Raw genomic sequence first — 22157 nt, 5'->3', positions numbered from 1 at the left:
TCGGACAAAGCTCGGCACAACATCAAGGGCCTGTACTGTGCTGTACTGTTCTATGTTCTATGCAGGAAATTACTGCTCTCCACGGTCATCATTTTGATGGTCTAGTATTTTGCTATTTAGGTTCTTAGCCTTCTACCAGTTAACTTAATGCACTGATAGGGACTAACAACAGACTAAAGATTTATTAATTCTCAATGAAGAAAAATGTAACCCATCGTATCAATTCCAATACAATTTGTGCGGCGATCTGTGTTTCTTCAGGGGGAACTCTTCAAAATGCAGCTAATGAAATAACAACAAAATTTACTCCAACTTATAAATCAAAGAAAGGGTTTAATAAAGAAACAGCATTACTCCAAACTTGGGGCCTTGCGCTGGGCCAATCCAAGCTCTCTACATAGTTCCTTATTTATAGTGAATCAGTTGGTCAGCTGACTATTTCATCACTCTGTGGTTGCTTCCATGTTTTACTGAGTCAGCTGACCCTTTCATCTTGTTCCCATTGGTCACATTATATCCAATATAAATTTGTCACGAGTTATATTCTAACAATCTGCATTAATCAATTATTTTAGGGTCTCTCCATTTCTGATGACAAACAACAAACTGAAGAAATAAACATAAAATTTGACAAAGTACATCATAGATAGAATGCCTACACCATTAGCAGCTCCCCACTACTTACTTTCAAAACTATTGACAGTATCATGATGGCTTGGCCAAACAGCATACAACTTTGCTTCATCACAGGTCTGACTGTTGATCATTGGACAAAACATTTCTCATTTTCCAAGTGGCTTTCACATGTCCCATTTACGGCATAATTTCTGATGAGCCCAAATGAATGTTACATCTACAGCTTCCAAATATATCCAGTTTTATATTGTAATTGTTATTTCCAGCAGAATATCCACTTTTGAGTCATCCTGCTAACATAATTTTCTAACCAACCCTGTTTTCAAAACCCTCAGAGGATTTCCATACAAGATCAATTTTATAACATGATAGCAGAGGTATTGGTAGGCCTGACATACGATGAACGTCTGAGGATCGTGGGATTATATTCATTGGAGTTTAGGAGGTTGAGGGGAGATCTGATAGAAACTTACAAGATAATGAACGGCTTAGATAGGATGGACGTAGGGAAGTTGTTTCCATTAACAGGGGAGACTAGGACGCGGGGGCACAGCCTTAGAATAAAAGGGAGTCACTTTAGAACAGAGATGAGGAGAAATTTCTTCAGCCAGAGAGTGGTGGGTCTGTGGAATTCATTGCCACAGAGGGCTGTGGAGGCCGAGACGTTGAGCGTCTTCAAGACAGAAATTGATAAATTCTTGATTTCTCGAGGAATTAAGGGCTATGGGGAGAGAGCGGGTAAATGGAGTTGAAATCAACCATGATTGAATGGTGGAGTGGACTCGATGGGCCGAATGGCCTTACTTCCGCTCCTATGTCTTATGGTCTTATGGTCTTATGGTTAAAATGCCAAATTTGTGGCAAATCAAAAGCAAGTTTTTAAATTCATATGGATCCCCAATAATATCTGCAGTGCATTGACTTATATTTCGGGTAAATCTAGTTTCAGGTGCGATTACCAGATTGCACCTTTACATCTCTGCCATTGTCAGTGCTATACACATTTATGAATCATAAAAAGTTGGTTTCCAGATACAGCAGGTAATTGAGGCGGCAAATGGAATTGTGTCCTTTATTGCTAGAGGGATGGAGTTTAAAAACAGGGAGGTTATGTTGCAGCTGTATAAAGTACTGGTGAGGCCACACCTGGAGTACTGTGTACAGTTTTGGTCTCCTTACTTGAGAAAGGATATACTGGCACTGGAGGGGGTGCAGAGGAGATTCACTAGGTTGATTCCGGAGTTGAGAAGATTGGCTTATGAGAAGAGACTTAATGTATATGGGACTATACTCATTGCAATTCAGAAGAATGAGGGGAGATCTTATAGAAACATATAAGATTAAGAAGGGAATAGATAAGATAGAAGCAGGGAGGCTGTTTCCACTGGCAGGTGAAACTAGGGGGCATGGCCTCAAAATAAGGCGGAGCAGATTTAGGACTGAGTTGAGGAGAAACTTCTTCACCCAAAGGGTTGTGAATCTATGCAACTCCCTGCCCAGTGAAGCATTTGAGGCTACCTCATTTAATATTTTTAAGGCAAGGATAGATAGATTTTTGAACAGTAAAGGAATCAAGGGTTATGGTGAGCAGGCGGGTAAGTGGAGCTGAGTCCACAAAAAGATCAGCCATGATCTTGTTGAGTGGCGGAGAAGGCTTGAGGGGCCAGATGGCCCACTCATGCTCCTAGTTCTTGTGTTCTTATGTTCTTGTATACAGCTTCAAGTCCCATCTCTCAAAATTCCTACAGCCCTTATACTGGAAATATTCCATTTCATCTCAGATAATCACTTTTACTGAAGGACTATGTTATTTATCATAATAAATTGGTAATTTGTGTTGCAGTAGTTAGTCCTGGTGTGATCATAGAACACTCCAATTAAATGACAATCAGCCTACAGTGGTCACATCATTTTGTAATACTGATTTCCCCACACACCTTCTAAATATGAGTAGTTATTAATAGCTCACGGCAATCACCTTTATGATAGCCTAAAAATATAATTACAAAATCACAAAAATGCAATTAACCCACTTAACTAAAGCTATACAAATCAAAAGTCTACGAGCCCCAGGTAGTTTCATATGTTGGAAGACCATTCCATCCATTGGCGAAACATGGATTTGAACCTGCAGGTACTCCGAAGTTGATTTACCAACGATGCAGCTATGAGAAAAGGTCAAACAAATTTATTGACTGCATATAAGCTGGGGGGTCAATTGTATTCAGGTGCTTAAAGTACTTGCCTCTGAATCACAAGGCTCTGCGTTCAAGTCCTATTTGAGGACCTGAGCACAAAAATTAACCACAGTGCAGTCCTGAGGGAGTGCTGCACTGTCAGAGTTACCACCTTTCGGATGAGACATTGTGTGGAGGCCCTGTCTGCCTGTTCAGGTGGATGTAAAACATCCCGTGGCACTATTCTCTTTAGAAGCGCATGGGAGTTAGCCAAGGTGTCCTGGCAAATACTTATCCCTCAATCAACATCACAAAAAATGATGATTAAGTCATTATCACATTGCTGCTTTTGGGAGTTTACTGTGTAAAGGAGGAGATAGGCACGAAATTAAAACACAAAATCTCGAAGGTTATCTGGATTATGACCTGAGCCACAATCAAATTGGCATAGGTTATATAAAATGAGAGAGATGAATACATGCCTCAAAGATTGGTGTGCGAGAAGTGGGTTTCAGTTTGTGGGGCACTGCATCAGTAATGGGCAAAGTGGGGGTTGTACCATTGAGATGACCTAGATCTGAACCGTGCTGTTCTTGCAAATGTTCTTGCAAATCACATAACGAGGGAAGTAGAGAAAGCTTTAAACTAAATGGGAGATTTTGCAGAGGGGATATGTAGGCTAACAAATAAAAGGTAGCTTTGCAAGGCAGTTATTTAGGTGATGGCATTCAGAGGGTGACAGGAAAGCACAGGGTGTACAAATATTTTTTAAAAAGCAGAGAATGGAGTCAGAAAGAAGGAAAATGGCAAAAAAAACAGCAAAATTAATGGCTTTGTACTTAAATGCACATAATAATAAGCACAAAATAAATGCTTTAATGGCACAAAAGCCATTACAGAGACATGATTACAAGGGGAGGGCCAAAAGGCATGTTCCTGTGCCAGGATCAAAGCTGGGAATTAAATATTCAGGGTATGAGACTTTCCCCAAGGACAGGCAGGAAGGAAAGGTGGTGGGGTTGCTTTGTTAGTACGAGATGTAACAAGTACAATAGCAAAAACTGATCTTTGATCAGGTGATGTAGAATCCATATGGGTGGAAAACAAAACAAGGGGAAGAAGACACTGGTGGGAGTAGTCCATAGAAAATAAGGGCAGGAGTAGGCCATTCAGCCCATTGAGCCTACTCCACCATCCAATGTGATCACAGCTGATCACACTGGCAATTAAGAGGGGTATGAGAAAGCTCTGGCTAGTAAAAGTAGGAAAAATCCCAAGATATTCTATAAGTATATCAATGGGAAGAGGATGACCAGGGAAAGAGTGGGGCCCATTAGGGACCAAGGGGACAATCTGTGGGTAGAGTTTTGAACGAATACTTCACATCTGTCTTTGGTCAAGGGAAAAGAAATGAAGGTATGGAATTCAGAGGGAGAGAAACTGTGAGGTTCTTGAGCAAACTGACATACGGAAGGACAAGGTATTGGAGATGTTGGCAGCCTTAAACATGGATAAATCTCCAGGTCTGGATGAATTATGCCTTAGGCTGCTGTGGGAGGCAAGATAGGAGATTTCAGGGGCTTTGACACACAAAGTTTCAATTCTGCTCTGTCCACGGGACGGTGCCAGACAACTGGAGAACAAGTAATGTGGTTCCACTATTTAAGAAGGGTTGTAGAGATTAGCCAGGGAACTACAGAGCCAGTGAGTCTCACGTTAGTGGTAAGGAAACTATTGGAGAAACTTCTGAAAGAGAGCATCTATCTGCACTTAGGGAAAGGCAAGACTTGATCAGGGATAATCAGCATGGCTTTGTCAGAGGCAGGTCAGGCCTAACAAATCATAGAATCCTTACAGTGCAGAAAGAGGCTATTTGACCCATGGAGCCTTCACCGACCACAATCCCACCCAGGCCCTACTCCCGTAACCCCATCTATTTACCCTAATCCCCCTGACACTAGGGTCAATTGAACATGGCCAATCAATCTAACCCGCACATCTTTGGAAGGAAACTGGAGCACCCAGAGGAAACCCACGCAGACACAGGGAGAATGTGCAAACTCCAGAGAGTGACTCGAGGCCGGAATTGAACCTGGTTCTTGGCGCTGAGCCAGCAGTGCTAACCACTATGCCACCATGTCACCTCTAATTTGACTGAATTTTTTGAGGAGGTGACCAGGTGTGTAGATGAGGGTAGTGCAGTTGATATAGTTTATATGGATTTCAGTAAAGCCTTTGAGATGAAGTGGATTCAAAATTGGCTCAGTAGTAGGAGACAGAGGGTGAAGATAGAAGGCTGCTTTAGTGACTGGAAGCGAGTATCCAGTGGCGTACCACAGAGAACTGTGTTGGGTCCCCTATTATTCACCATTTATATAAATAACATTGATGATTATGTGGGGGATAGAATTAGTAAGTTTGTGGATGACACAAAGATTGGCTGGGTGGTTAACAGCGAGGCTGAGTGTCTTGGGCTACAAGAAGATATAGACAGAATGGTCAAATGGGCATATAAGTGGCAGATGGAATTTAACTTGACATGAAGGAAGAATTCAGAGAGTGTATTTGGGACAGTTTCCTGGAACAATGTGCTCTAGGTTGTCATAGTGGGTAACTTTAATTTCCCCAATATTGACTGGGACATCCTTAGAGCAAGAGGCTTAGACAGGGCAGAATTTGTTAGGTGCACCTAAGAGGTTTCTTGAAATAGTATGTGGACAGTCCAAGTGGAGGAAGGGCCAACTGGACTTTGCATTGGCTAATGAACCTGGCAGGTGACTGACCTTTCAGTGGGAGAGCATTTTGGAAACAGTGATCACAACTCCTTAAGTTTTATGGTAGCTATGAATAAGGTTAAGTCAGGACCTTGTGAGAAGGCACTAAGTTGGGGGAGGGCAAATTATGACAGTATTAGGCAGGAGCTAGGGACAGTTAATTGGTAGCAGCTAATATCAGGCAAGTCCACATTTGACATGTGGGATCTTTAAAGACTTACTGATCAGAGTTCAGAACCGGCATGTTCCAGTAAGGAGGATGGACAAGGATGGTTAGATAAGGGACCCTTTGATAATGAGGGAGGTTGTGAATTTAGTCAAAAGGCAAAACAGAAGTATATGTAAGGTTTAGGAAGTTAAAACGGAACAGAGCCCATGAGGAATATAAAGAAAGCAGGAAAGAACTGGAGCAGGGAATTAGGAGAGCAAGGAGGGGCCATGAAATGACCTTGGCAAATAGGGTTAAAGAGAATCCCAATTAGGGAGAGGATAGGATCACTCAGAGATAAAGGAGGCAGAGGATATGGGTGAGAATCTAAATGAGTACTTTGCATCGGTATTCACCAAGGAGAAGGATATGGATGATAGTGAGATCAGTGTGGAGCATGCTAATATGCTAGGGCATTTTGAGATCAAGAAAGAAGTGGTGTTGGGTCTCTTGAAGAGCATTAAGGTGAATAAGTCCCCATAGCCCGATGGGATCTACCCTAGGTTGTTAAGGGAGGCAAGAAGAGGAGATTGCTGGGGTCCTGAAAAAGATCTTTGCTAGCTGCTGGAGGTGTCCTGGAAACCTGGCAAGTAACTAATGTTGTTCCTCTGTTCAAGAAATGAAAAAGGGATCATCTAGAAAATTGTAGACTGATGAATCTCACATCGGTGTTTGGGAAACTATTGAAGAGGATTTTTGGGATAGGATTTACACGTATTTGGAAAAGATGGCCTAATTAGGGAAAGTTCAGCATGGCTTTGTACAGGGCAGGTCATGTCTTACTAACTTGATTGATTTTTTTTCAAGGAGGTGACAAAGATGATCTATGAAGCTAGAGCAGTGGATGTTGTCAGCATGGACTTTGGTAATGCTTTCAACAAAGTCCTTTATGGTAGGCTCATCCAGAAGATTAAGATGCATGAGATCCATGGTGACTTAACTGCTGGATTCAGAATTGGCTTGCCCATAGAAGTCACAGAGTAGTGGTGGAAGGGTGTTTTTCTGGCTGGAGGTCCGTAACGAGTGGTGTTCTGCAGGGTTCCATGCTAGGACCTCTGCTGTTTGTGATATATATAAATTACTTGGATTAAAACATAGATGGGTGGGTAAGTTTGCAGACAACACAAACATAGGTGGAGTTGTGGACAGTGTAGAAGGCTGTCAAAGGATACAATGGGATATAGTTCAGTTGCAGATATGGGCAGAGAAATGTAAGGTGCTACACTTTGGGAGATCAAATGTTAAAAGTATAAAGTTAATTGAGGGACCCTGAGCCACACTGGTGTACAGAGGGGTTCAAGTCCATACACAAGTAAATAGGCTGGTAAAGGCAGCGTATTCCATGCTTGCATTTATTAGTTGGGACATTGAGTACAGGAATCAGGATGTCATGTCGCAGCTTTATAAAACTTTGGTTAGGCCGCACTTGGGAGTATTGCGTTCAATTCTGGCCGCCACATTACAGGAAGGATGTAGAGGCTTTGGAGAGGGTGCAGAAGAGGTTTACCAGGATGCTGCCTGGATTAGAGGGTATGAGTTATAAGGAGAGGCTGGACAAATTAGCATTGTTTTCTCTAGAGCAGCAGAGGCTGAGGGGAGACCTGATAGAAGTTTAATAGGCATAGATAGGGTTGACATTCAGAATTTTTTTGTCCCAGAGTTGAAATGTCTAATACTAGGGGGCATGCACTTTAGGGAATGTTCAAAGGAGATGTGAGGGGCAAGTGTTTTTTTTTTACACAGAGTGGTAGATGCTTGGAAAGTGCTGCCAGAGGTGGTGGTGCAGGCAGATACGATAGGGGTGTTTTAAGGGGCTTTTAGCTAAGTAGATGAATATGCAAGGAATTGAGGGATATGGACCAAGGGCAGGCAGAAGGGATTAGTATAATTTGGCGTCATGTTCGGCAAAACATTGTGGGCCAAAGGGCTTGTTCCTGTGCTGTACTGCTCCATGTTCTAACTCTGAGTTGTTATATTTAATTCTAGTGGGTTTTCTTTATCTTATTGGGAGGAGGAAAATTATATCTCTCCCCAAGACATCTCATTGACGGGTGTCTTCACGACTTTTCTTCTCCTTGCCGGTAGAGTTTCCTTGTGAAAAATGGTTCAAGTTTTCTGACGATGGGGTTGGAACATTGCCTCTGATATGGCTGGAAAGCAGTGAGGTTTTTGTGTTGCAAGTCTTGGCGTGGTGCAAGAATCCTTGGCTTACTGGCTCCTGTATACAAGAGTGTACACAGTAAGAAGTCTCACAACGCTAGGTTAAAGTCCAACAGGTTTGTTTGGTAGCAAAAGCCACCAGCTTTCGGAGGAGAGCTGCTCCTCCGTCAGGTAAGTGGGAGTTCTGTTCACAAACAGGACATATAAAGACACACACTCAATTTACAAAATAATGGTTGGAATGCGAGTCTTTACAGGTAATCAAGTCTTAAAGGTACAGACAATGTGAGTGGAGAGAGGGTTAAGCACAGGTTAAAGAGCTGTGTATTGTCTCCAGCCGGGACAGTTAGTGAGATTTTGCAAGCCCAGGCAAGTCATGGGGGTTAGTCGTGAAGGCCGCCTTGGAGAACGCTTACCCGAAGATCAGAGGCCGAATGCCCGTGACCGCTGAAGTGTTTCCCAACAGGAAGAGAACAGTCTTGCCTGGTGATTGTCGAGCGGTGTTCATTCATCCGTTGTCGTAGCGTCTGCATGGTCTCCCCAATGTACCATGCCTCGGGACATCCTTTCCTGCAGCGTATCAGGTAGACAACGTTGGCCGAGTTGCAAGAGTATGTACCGTGTACCTGGCGGATGGTGTTCTCATGCGAGAAGGAGCAGTGCTCCGAAAGCTAGTGGCTTTTGCTGCCAAATAAACCTGTTGGACTCTAACCTGGTGTTGTGAAACTTCTTACTGTGTTTACCCCAGTCCAACGCTGGCATCTCCACATTAAGATTTTTACACATTTGAAAGTGCAACAGTTAATGGTTGCCTGAGTAATTTCATTGATTCGAGGCCTTGGGATGCTGAGTTAGGCCCCGACTGGTTGTGTTTAACCCCATAAGGGATCCTGTTTATTGCGTAGCTGTCTTTATTATCCTGTGGAGGAGAGCATGCACCACAGTGCCATGTGCTCATTGCTTTATTCTATTAGCCTGAGATCCTCCATTCTTTTTGATATATTTTTATTATCCATATAAAAGGCATTCAGCCTCTGATCTTCGGGTAAGTGTTCGCCAAGGCAGCTTTCACGACACACGACAACGCAGAATCACTGAGCAGAAGCTGATAGCCAAGTTCTGCACACATGAGGACGGCCTCAATCGGGATCTTGGGTTCTTGTCACACTATCTATAACCCCCATGACTTGCCTGGGCTTGCAAAATCCTCTTTAACCTGTGCTTAACCCTCTCTCCACTCACATTGTCTGCACCTGTAAAGACTTGATTACCTGTTGAGACTCGCATTCCAAACATTATCTTGTAATTGAGTTTGTGTCTATATATGCCCTGTTTGTGAACCGAACTCTTCACCCACCTGATGAAGGGGCAATGCTCCAAAAGCTCGTGCTACCAAATAAACCTGTTGGACTTTAACCTGGTGTTGTGAGACTACTTACTATATAAAAGGAGATGCCAACTACAATAATCATAATGACTGATAATCTAAACCATCTGTCTGAGTATTTGCTAGTCTTTTCTGTATATGTGGAATAATGATCACTTTGTACTGGAGTGGATTTGGGGGATTTATTATGTCTTGAGGTAAAATACAAAACCCTCAATAAAAATATTCTTTAAACAAAGTTATTATTTTTAATTGGTACTAAAACCTTGCCCTTGGCAAAATCGGAGATGACAAATTCAGGTAACAAAATTATCAACTGCTTCATGAGCAAAATGCTTTGCTCTAAACACTAAGGCAATCAGAAAGATAAATCAGGCTGGCATTTTGTCCTATTAAAGGGTGGTATTAGCAGTGAACACTAAATGCAACATTTTCAACAGCTGTCTCTTCTCAGACTCGCACTCATGCACAAGACGCAAGAATTGTTCAGAAAATTCAGTATTCTATTTTGAGGTATATATGTGATTTCTCACCAACTCCAGCGATTATTTTCAAGCTTCATCAAAATATAGTCTGCAATATATCATTGCTGAGATGCCTCATATCCATAATTCAGCCTTTACTGATTCCAAATTCCTATCATTGCACCATAACCACTGTACATTCAACAAATACATATATATTGTCTCTCTTTTAAATAATAAAAGTATATGTGCATACAAAACTATAGATACTTCTATGGCAAAATCCATCTCTTTTGTTGAATCCTAATTCTGTGGAGATACCAAAATAATGTAAACAGTTTTCACCCAAGTCATCCAAAACCATTTGGCATTTTCAAAGTATTAGGTACTGAAAAATATCTCTTCAACCCATCAGCCTCCTCTTAAAGCAACCACAACCTATGACAGAGGACAATGTGCAAGAAATAACAGCACGGGAGAGAAATAGTTATGCATTTCAAAAGATTATCCATTAATTGCCATTGTAGAATTTTTTAAAATCTAATTTGCAACAGTGTACATGCCTGCATCGAAGGGCAATTGCTTTTTTTTACAAAGTATAGTTTACAAAGAAAATTAGTATTTCAGGCAGATTGTGTTCAACAGCTATATCATAAAAGTCCACATCCCTGCTTAAATCTGTAAGCACGGTGGCACAGGGGGTAGCACTGCTGCCTCACAGTGCCAGGGACCTAGGTTCAATTCCCGGCCTGGGTCACTGTCTGTACAGAGTCTGCACGTTCTCTCCATGTTTGCGTGGGTTTCCTTCCATAGTCCAAAAGATATGCTGGTTAGGTGCATTGGCCATGTTAAATTCTCCCTCAGTGTACCCGAACTGGCGCCGGACTGTGGCAACTAGGGGATTTTCACAGTAACGTCATTGCAGTGTTAATGTAAGCCTATAATAAACATTAAACTTTCAAAGAACTTTGGTTCATTATTTTTAAAATTGCTTACATGTCAAATTTTCTGAAAAGTTTTATAGCAAAATAAGCTCACATAAGAAATGGGGAAGTGAGTAGACTATACTGTTTCTCAAGCCTGTTCCATGATTCATTACGATCATGGCTAATCTGCTGCCTCCACTCCACCTTCCCATATACTGTCTTTCTGAGAACTCAAAAATCTGTCTCTCTTGACCTTCAATATGCTCAATGTTGGAACATCTACAACCTACAAATGTTTTAAGTAAAGTTTTCACAATACTGCCATGTTTTCTGACTCATGTTATTGCTATGAGTCTCAAACATCAATTCATAGGAATTAAGAGTAACATTAGACCATACAGCCCTTCGATAATGTTCTGCCAGGTTACAGATGACAGGATGATAAACTTCACTGATTTAGAACCTGTGCAGGTAATTTGGTTCTGTTAATGTTCAAATTCTTGCCCAATGCATATGCCACTAAGATTCTGAACTCTTTCATAGCATCCTGTATCTATTCAACAATTTCAACACCTCCAAATGTTTTCTGCAATAGGTCAGCACCATAATAAGCATTTACTGGTCATTGTCATCTGGATAGCCCAGTAACTCAGAGAAACTTACTGAGTAATTAGGCAACTTTAAAATTTTCTACAGAAAACTGGTGATCACATTAACTACATCTTATTAATAAACATAAACTGCTTCGGCAAGATAGGTAATTATCATATACAAATTAAATGAAAAGCTAAAAATATCTAGAACATTTTATGTTTTGAAAGCGAGTGTCGGCAGGGAGGTCAAGTGAAATACAAAAGAAAACACTGGTACATTATTCTGGTCAGGTCAATGGAACTACAGGACACCAATTTCCCACCCTTCATTCAGCTGAAAGCACTTTACACTGATGCCACTGCTGTAGTGAGTACACCATTAACACTCTTCAGTTTTATATTCCTCTTCTATTTAAACATTAAAACACACATTTGAATAGAGATCAACTGTGTCTGGATAGACTGACGAGACAGAGCTTAATTTTAAAATCACATGGGCATCCAGTAACTTAAAGAACTGCTAGGCACAGGATTTCCCAGCCTAAATTCACCTAGTCAAGATGACAAGCGCACAATGTCAGCGAATACATTAACTCCTTCTACATTTTGAACAACTTCTTAGCTATAATTTTTTTTTAAATCCGGTGGTAACAACTTTAATATCCGACATGGTGACATTAAAAAATGCGTTGGTTCCTGTATAAATTTCACAAACATTACTAACCCACTCTGTTTACCCCAGGCAAAACCAGACGTGCCAATTCTTGCAAATTTATTGCAATGGATAATTTCCCAATAAAATGTACCTTTACCTTCACTCATGAGTTTGCGAGAGTTCTGAAATCTTGGTATTTTTTTCCACAGATGTTCAAAAGTGTATCTTCCATAAACTGCTTCTGCTCTGAAGGATCATGGAAATGGAGTCCCAGACTGATTCCCAGATTTTGAGTGTTCGGGTACAGGTTGCAAGTATAGACAAGTCACTACCACTCACAAAAGTGTTTAGTGCCAGCGTTCATTGCTATTGACCGTAATTTTAATGAGACCTACAGCAGAATGAGAATGGTGGCAACAGGACCAAGCCGTTGCTGGTGGCCATCTCTGCTGGCCAGGGCCCAATAGAGAAGTAATTGGTCTCACATCTTTTGGAAGGGCCTGTTCTATGTTCTAATTCCAGGCTCCAAGCTCTGGGACAAGGTCTCAATACATAAGCAATGTGATAGAACATAGAACAGTACAGCACAGAACAGGCCCGTCGGCCCACGGTGTTGTGCCGAGCTTTATCTGAAACCAAGATCAAGCTATCCCACTCCCTATCATCCTGGTGTGCTCCATGTGCCTATCCAATAACCGCTTAAATGTTCCTAAAGTGTCTGACTCCACTATCACTGCAGGCAGTCCATTCCACACCCCAACCACTCTCTGCGTAAAGAACCTACCTCTGATATCCTTCCTATATCTCCCACCATGAACCCTATAGTTATGCCCCCTTGTAATAGCTCCATCCACCCAAGGAAATAGTCTTTGAACGTTCACTCTATCTATCCCCTTCATCATTTTATAAACCTCTATTAAGTCTCCCCTCAGCCTCCTCCGCTCCAGAGCGAACAGCCCTAGCTCCCGCAACCATTCCTCATAAGACCTACCCTCCAAACCAGGCAGCATCCTGGTAAATCTCCTCTGCACTCTTTCCAGCACTTCCACATCCTTCTTATAGTGAGGTGACCAGAACTGCACACAATATTCCAAATGCGGTCTCACCAAGGTCCTGTACAGTTGCAGCATAACCCCACGGCTCTTAAACTCCAACCCCGTTAATAAAAGCTAACACACTATAGGCCTTCTTCACAGCCCTATCCACTTGAGTGGCAACCTTTAGAGATCTGTGGATATGGACCCCAAGATCTCTCTGTTCCTCCACAGTCTTCAGAACCCTACCTTTGACCCTGTAATCCACATTTAAATTAGTCTTACCAAAATGAATCACCTCACATTTATCAGGGTTAAACTCCATTTGCCATTTTTCAGCCCAGCTTTGCACCCTATCTATGTCTCTTTGCAGCCTACAACAGCCCTCCACCTCATCCACTACTCCACCAATCTTGGTGTCATCAGCAAATTTACTGATCCACCCTTCAGCCCCCTCCTCTAAGTCATTAATAAAAATCACAAAGAGCAGAGGACCAAGCACTGATCCCTGTGGCACTCCGTCAGCAACCTGCCTCCAGTCCAAAAATTTTCCATCCACCACCACCCTCTGTCTTCGATCAGATAGCCAGTTACCTATCCAATCAGCCAACTTTCCCTCTATCCCACACCTCCTTACTTTCATCACTGGCAAAGCTGGCATTTGTTGCCCATTCCCAACTGGCTTGTCACATCATTTCAGAGGGCAGTTAAGAGTCAACCACATTGCTCTGGGTCTGGAGTCATAGTTTATTTATTTGTCACAAGTAAGGCTTACATTAACACTGCAATGAAGTTACTGTGAAATTCCCCCAGTCACCACACTCCGGCACCTGTTCGGGTCAATGAACCTAACCAGCACATCTTTCAGACTGTGGGAGGAAACCGGAGCACCCGGAGAAAACCCACACAGACAACGTGCAAACTCCACACAGACAGTGACCCAAGCCGGAAATCAAACCCAGGTCTCTGGCGCTGTGAGGCAACACTGCTAATCACTGTGCCAATGTATATGGAGGTCAGACCAGGTAAGGATGGCAGATTTCCTGAACCAAATGGGTTTTTAATGACAATCAACAATGGTTTCATGGTCACTATTACTGAGATTAGCTTAAGAAGAGATTCAAAACTGTTCAGAGTAGGTTCACTTAACTGAATTTTTGGATGAAGGGATTTTCTTTTATGAGGAAAGGATGGGCAGGTTAAGCCTTTATCCACCGGAGTTTAGAAAAGTGAGAGGTTATCTTTTTGAAACATAGAAGAGCGTGATGGGGCTTGACAGGGTGGATGCTCAGAGGATGTTTCCTCTTATGAGAAAGGCTAGAACTAAGTTGTACTGCTTAAAAGTAAGGGGTCTACTATTTAATACAGTAAGAGTTTTAACAACACCAGGTTAAAGTCCAACAGGTTTATTTGGTAGCAAATGCCATTAGCTTTCGGAGCCCTGCTCCTTCATCAGATGGAGTGGATATCTGCTCCATCTGCTCCAGGAGCAGATATCCACTCCATCTGACGAAGGAGCAGGGAGGTGAAGACAGTGTCAATGGGTAGGAGGCTGGTTTGAGAGATGGACTGGGCTTCGTTCACGACCCTTGGTAGTTTCTTACAGTCTTGAACAGAGCAGGAGCCATACCAAGCTGTGATCCAACCAGAAAGAATGCTTTCTATGGTGCATCTGTAAAAGTTGGAGAGAGTCGCAGCAGATATGCCAAATTTCCTTAGTCTTCTGAGAAAGTAGAAGCGTTGGTGGACTTTCTTAACTTTAACGTTGTCATGGAGGGACTAGGATGTTGACTTCAGACAAAAGTCTGAGGACACGTACCTAAAAAAACTGAAGCGCTCGACTATTTCTACTTCATCCCCATTGATGTAGACAGGGGCATGTCTTCCACTACACTTCCTGAAGTCAATGACTATCTGCTTCATTCTGTTGACACTGAAGGAGAGTTTATTGTCATTGCACCTGTTCACCCTATTCTCTATCTCTTTCCTGTACTCCGTCTTGCCATTGTTTGAGATCCGACCCACTACAGTGGTGTCATCAGCAAACGTGAAAATCGAGTTGGAGTGGAATTTGGCCACACAGTCATAGGTGTATAAGGAGTATAGTAGGGGGCTGAGGACACAGCCTTGTGGGGCACCGGTGTTGAGGATGATCGTGGAGCAGGGATGTTTGCCTATCCTTACTGATTGCGGTCTGTGGGTTAGGAAGTTCAGGATCCAGTCGCAGAGGAAGGAGCCAAGCCCCAGGTGACGGTGTTTGGAAATGAGTTTTGTAGGAATAATAGTGTTGAAGGCTGAACTGTAGTCGAAAAATAGGAGTCTGACATAGGTTATCTTTGTTATCTAGGTGTTTCAGAGTTGAGTGCAGGGCCAGGGAGATGCCATCTGTTGTGGAAATAGGTGAACTGTAGTGGATCCAGGCAATCTGGGAGGCCAAAATTGATTTGTGCCATGGCTAACCTTTTGAAGCACTTGATAATGATGGATGTCAGAGCCACCGAACGATAGTCATTAAGGCACACTGCCTGGCTTTTCTTTGGTACCGGGATGATGGTCTTCTTCTTGCAGCAGATAGGTACCTCAGATTGTTGTAAAGAGAGGTTAAAGATGTCTGCGAATACCCCTGCCAACTGGTCTGCGCAGGATCTGAGTGCTCGCCCGGGTACCCCATCCGGGCCAGTAGCTTTCCATTCGAAGCTCATCTCAAGGTCAAATATGAGACCAAGATTACAAACAGTCTGATTCAGCCGCAGACAATTGCCAGGGAGAGGGCTGGAAATCAGTGGCTAGCAAACAGAGTTTTTGGTGGGGGCCCAAGGTAACGGATTTAGCCTTCACACTGCTTAATTGGAGAAAAATTCTCTTTATCCAGTACAGTATGTCAGACAAAGCAGTGTGATAACTTAGAGCCGGGGAGGGGGTAAGAGGCGGTGAGGTAGAGCTGGGAGTCATCAGCTTACATGTGTTTTCAGATTATGTTAACAAGGAGAGCATGTGGATGAAAAAGGAACAAAACATAGGTTCTTAGGGCCACCAGCGGTAATGGTGCAGGAGCAAAAACAGAAGCCACTGGAGGTAATCCACAAGCTAGAATTAGATAGCTAAGAATGGAACTAAGGGTGTGCAGTCCCATGAATATGATGGTGGAGATGCATTGGAGGATGGTGTTTTCAACCAGGTCAAAGGCTGCATACTAGTTGATAAGGATTATAATACAATTTGTAACAGTCACATAGGATGTCATTTGTGACTTTGATAAGAACAGTTTTGGAACTGAAACATGGGTAGAAACATGATTGGAGGAATCCAAACATGGAGTTCCATGAAAGATGGATACGAATTTGGAAGGCAAAAAGACATTCAAGGAATTTTAGAGGAAAGGTGGGTGGTGATTAAGCAGTAGTTTGCTAGAAGAGAGGGGAAACGATTTGATTTCTTTGGAGGAAAAAGTGTAATAAAAGTGGATTTGAAGGAGAGGGTGACAGTGGTTGGAGAGAGAAAACCATTATCAGTTAATATGTGAACCAGAAAGAGAAGCTGAAGGTTAGCAGTGAGTGGGAATTGGTTTGAGGAAGCAGAAGGCAAGTTTTGTGGACAAAATGAACTCAGAAGGCAGAAAGGGAGGTAGGAGAGAGACTAGAGAACGATGCAAGTTCAAGGCCAGGGTGGATGAGGAATCTTCCAGAAAACTTGACCTTGTTGATGGGAAAGTGGGGGAAGTAGCAAAGGCAGCCAATTATTGACCTCAATCTTAGTGACAAAGGCATTAATGAGCTCCTTGCGCTTCTTGTTGAAGTTTATATTTGATTTATTATATTCCATCTGTCACATTCTTTCCCATTCATTTAACCCAAGTCCATTTGCAGATTCTGTGTTTCCTTATTGCTTATGTTCTCATCCAGCTTTAACAAGCCTGGTTATGTTAACTCTGACTCTCATGAAAGTCTTTGATTTAGATTATAAATAGCCAAGGGCCAGAGTGGATCTTGCAGTTCCCCACCAGTTACAGCCTGCCCAACCTTAAATAACTAGTCTATTCCTACCTGCTGTTTCTATCCATTAACCTACTTGTTAATGGATTGCAACTTTATAGAACCTTAGTTAGGCCGCACTTGGAATATAGTGTTCAATTCTGGTCGCCACACTACCAGAAGGATGTGGAGGCTTTGGAGAGGGGACAGAAATGATTTACCAGGATGTTGCCTGGAATGGAGGGTATGAGCTATGAGGAGAGGTTGGAGAAACTTGGTTTGTTCTCACTGGAGGTTGAAGGGCGACTTGATAGAAGTCTACAAGATTATGAGAGGCATGGACAGAGTGGATAGAAGCTTTTTCCCAGGGTGGAAGAGTCAATTACTAGGGGGCACAGGTTTAAGGTGCGAGAGGTAAGGTTTAAAGGAAATGTATGAGGCAGACTTTTTACACAGAGGGTGGTGGGTGCCTGGAACTCTCTGCCAGAGGAGGTAGTGGAAGCAGATACGGTTGTGACTTTTAAGGGGCGTCTTGACAAATACATGAATAGGATGGGAATAGAGGGATATTGCCCCCGGAAGGGTAAGGGGTTTTAGTTAAGTTAGTTGGTGCAGGCTTGGCGGGCTGAAGGGCCTGTTCCTGTGCTGTAATTTTCTTTGTTGTTTTCTATCCATTAACCAACCCTCAAATCTGTGCTAATTTATCAACCCCAATCCCACAAGTACTAATTTTACACAACTTCTTTATGTGGCACCTTGTCAAATAGGAAGAAACACAGGAAATACAGGGGGTGGTATACCACTCGGTCTCTCAAGCTTGCTCTGCCAGTCAATTAGATCATGGCTGATCTTCTACCTCAATGCCATTTTGCCGCACTACCCCCATATCCGTTGATATTTTTGATATCTAGAAATCTAGCAATCACTGCCTTTAGTATACTCAATACGTGATCCTCTACAGCCCTTTGGGGTAGAGAATTCCAAAGATTCATTACCATCTCACTGAAGGAATTTCTTGTCACCTATATCCTAAAATGCCTATTTTTCATTGAGACTATGTGCCCCCAGCCAGGGACAACATCCTTCCCGCATCTACTCTGTTAAGCCCTCCAAGAATTCTGTATGCAGAATCTAATTTATCCCTCTCTTTAGCTCTGAATAAGAGTCAGATGGACATGAAATATTAACTCCACAGATGCTACCGAACCCAAGTTTTCCAGCATTTTCAGTTTTTATTTCTTTAACTTCTCTGGTCATCCACAGTTGGACCATTTTTTCTGTGGGGGTTTTATTCCTTCAAGGAATTAATTATGAATTAATCCTTTAAATGTTAACCATATTTATATACTGTCATCACTTTAAATCTAGTTTCCCAATTTACCATAGCTAACTTGGCCCTCATACCTAGGTAGCTTGCTTTATTTAGGTTTAAGAGATGATTTTCAGGCTTAACTCAAGGCCAAATTTTCTATCATGTTGTCATTCCTCCCCATGTTTCCTTACTGAAAATCAACAATTAATCTTGCAGCATTTCACAATGCTGTATCTAAAATAGCTTGTTGAAATACAAATACAATAGATATAAATCCAAATTACCAGGGATATTAGCAGTGATTAGCACCACCACATATTATGAAAAATCACATTCTAGCACACTAACTGCCATGACAAAGAAAGCAAATATCTTCAACAAAATAATAAAAATGCATTCTTGATCATCTGCCTAATTTGTCATTTCCTCTCATATACGTACAAAGATGATCAATGATTAAAGTTCCAATTGCTAATGTGGTTTAACAATCTGATCTAAAGCACACAAAGCACTACATTCTACAGGATCTAGTGATTGTTCATCACATTACTTCAGAATTTTAAATCTGATTACGCTGAGAGTCAATCAATCATCAGCCAATCCCTTAACCCCAGGGAGTGATGTTCTCTTAAATCTGCATTTCAATTACACAGCTCCACTTTCTGGTTGTTCCACCAAAAGGGAGATTGACAGATCCATTCTCCAAAACTTTCCAAAGCAGATTTTTAAAATCAGAAGATTTGAATTATATTCATTACATTATTTTAGTTTTAAATTTGGAATGATTAAAGGAACTTATTCTTATAAAATAACAAAATTCAACATGACTTAAATATACTTAAATTTGTACCTTTGTACATATTGATCAAACATACACATTCTTTCAACCAAATTCTGCTGAAAAAATCACTAAATTAAAAGTTAACATTACAAACACAGATCTGCTGAGAACATCATGTTTGACAAAATGAACAGACATTTCTCTGTCCGCCTACAACAAAATCCTTTGTAGGAGATACTGGGATATTCGATGTTAACATGGCAGTGATCTCACAAAACCTGTCATTATCAGCACTTCAGCTGCTAAATATCGCAACATCAAATACTATAATAAAAAGAATAATACCGGTACTGCAGGTAGGCTGATTCCGGGGATGGCAGGTCTGTCATACGAGGAGAAACTAGGTCGGTTAGGATTATATTCACTGGAGTTTAGAAGAGTGAGAGGGGATCTCGTAGAAACCTATAAAAATCTAACAGGGCTAGACAGGATAGATTCAGAAGAATGTTCCCAATGGTGGGGGAGTCTAGAGCTAGAGGTCATAGTTTGAGGATAAGGGGTAAACCTTTTAAAACTGAGGCGAGGAAAAATTTCTTCACCCAGAGGGTGCTGAATGTGTGGAATTCACTACCACAGAATGTAGTTGATTTCAAGAAGAAATTAGATATAGCTCTAGGGGCTAAAGGAATCAAGGGATACAGCGGAAAGAGGGGATATCAGGATATTGAATTCAATGATCAGCCGTTATCAAAATGAATGGCAGAGCAGGCTTGAAGGGCCAAATGGCCTACTCCTGCTTCTAGTTTCTAGGCTGACATCACGATAAGCAATACCTTGCCTTTCATTGTTGTAATTCAGTTGCAAAAGAGATAGTTGAGGATACAGACAACAGAGCTTTGGATGAGCTCAAATTTAAGTACTGGCCAGGAGAGGAGTGATAAAGTCAAGTCTAGAAGTAACAAATGCAGGGATGAGGGTTTCAGCAACAGATCAGCTGAGGCAGGGCAGGGTTAGGCAATATTACAGAGATGGAAGTAGGGAGTCTTGATAATGGACCATATATGTAGTTGGAAGCTCAGCTCAGGACTAAATCACAGAATCACACAGTGCCCTTCGGCCCATCGAGCCTGTATCAGCATGAGAGAAACACCTGACCTACCTACCTAATCCCATTTACCAGCACTTGGTGCATAGTCTTGAATGTTATGTTGTGCCTAGTGCTCAGCTAGGTACTTTTTAAAGGATGTGAGGCAACCTGCCTCTACCCTCCTCCCAGGCAGCGCATTCCAGACTGTCACCACCTCTGGGGTAAAAAGTTTTTTCTTGCATTCCCCCTAAACATCCTGCCCCTCATCTTAAACTTGTGCCCTCTCATTATTGGCCCTTCAACTAAGAGGAACAGCTGCTTCCTATCCATGCCCCTCTTAATCTTGTACACCTCGATCAGGTCTCCCCTCAGTTTTCTCTGCTCCAACAGAAACAACCCAAACCAATCCAACCTCTCTTCATAACTTAAATGTTCCATCCCAAACAACATCCTAATGAATCTCCTCTGCAACCCCTCCAGTGAAATCACATCCTCACTAGCTTACCTCAACAGACACCGGGGTGTGGTGACTAGGGGATTTTCAAAGTAACATCATTGCGGTGTTAATGTAAGCCTACCTGTGACAATAATTAAAAAAATGTTTTAATGTGGCAACCAGAACTGCACACAGTACTCTAGCTGTGGCCTCACCAAAGTTCTATACAACTCCAACATGATATCCCTGATTTTGTAATCTATGCCCACACTGATAAAGGCAATTGTCTTGTATGTCTTTTTCACCACCCCACTAAAATGCCCTTCTGCCTTCAGAGATACATGGACAAACACGCCAAGATCCCACTGTTCCTCAGAACTTTCTGGTGCCTTGCCATTCATTCGCTACTCCCTTGTCAAATTACTCCTTCCAAAGTGCTTCACCTCACACTTTTCAGGGTTAAATTCCATCTGCTACTTACCTGCCCATTTGGCCATCCCGTCTATATCGTCCTGTAGCACAAGGCACTGAACCTCACTTTTGACCACCTAGCCAATCTTTCTGTCTTCCGCAAACTTACTAATCCTACCAGCCACATAGTTATCTATGTTGTTTATATACATGACCCAACAATTGTGGACCCAGCACAGATCCCTGTTGTTCGCCACTGGACACTGCTATCCAGTAATCGAAGCAGACTTCTATCATCACCCTCCGTCTCCTACAACTGAGCCAGTTTTCAATTCAACTTGCCAAGTTACCCTGGTTGCCATGTACTTTTATCTTCTTTATCAGTCTCCCATGTGGGACCCTGTCAAAGGCTTTGTTGAAATCCATGTACACTACATCAACTGCACTACCCTCATCTACACATTTGGTCACCTCCTCAAAAGATTCAATCAAATTTGTTAGGCATAATCTCCGTCTGAACAAAGCCCTGCAGACTATCCCTGATTAAACCTTGGCTCTCCAAGTGGAGATAAATTCTCTCCTTCAGAATTTTCTCCAATTGTTTCCCTACCACTTATATGCGACTCGCTGATCTGTAGTTCCCTGGCTTATTTTTAGAATTCTTCATAAATAGCAGAACCACATTAGCTGTTCTCGAGTCCACTGATACCTCCCCGGTGGCCAGAGAGGAATTAAAAATTCGGGTCTGAGCCCCTGGAATCTCCTCCCTGGCCTCCCACAGCAGCCTGGGACACAATTCATCTGGACCTGGAGACGTATCCACTTTTAAGCCTGCCAACACCTCCAATACTTTGTCACTCCCTATGTCAGTTTGCTCAAGAACCTCGCAATCTCTCTCACTGACTTCTATATCATCATCCTCATTCTCTTGGGTGAAGACGGAAATACGACACCCAAGTTATAAATAGTCTTGTCAAGGCTCAGACTGTTGCCAGAGAGCAAAAATTGACTTTGCTGGTGAGGATTGAGACAATGGCTTCCAAGATCCCAATATTTATTTGGAGAAAGTTTCTGCTCATCCAGTAAAAGATATCAAAAGAAATAGGAGCAGGAGGCGGCCAGTTGTCTCACCGTTCAATAGGATC

At 42.2% G+C, this 22157-nt stretch overlaps 1 protein-coding gene across 2 annotated transcripts in view; it reads right to left on the bottom strand.

Annotated features, from left to right (window-relative positions):
* LOC144510730 (triple functional domain protein) overlaps nucleotides 1-22157 on the bottom strand; it is a 589246-nt gene that overhangs the window by 504778 nt on the left and 62311 nt on the right. The window lies entirely within an intron of this gene.

The sequence above is a fragment of the Mustelus asterias genome, chromosome 2 (assembly GCF_964213995.1).
Source record: "Mustelus asterias chromosome 2, sMusAst1.hap1.1, whole genome shotgun sequence".
Classification (NCBI taxonomy): domain Eukaryota; kingdom Metazoa; phylum Chordata; class Chondrichthyes; order Carcharhiniformes; family Triakidae; genus Mustelus; species Mustelus asterias.
The sequence above is the reverse complement of the archived record's forward strand: the minus strand, read 5'-3'. Positions and strand labels throughout refer to the sequence as shown.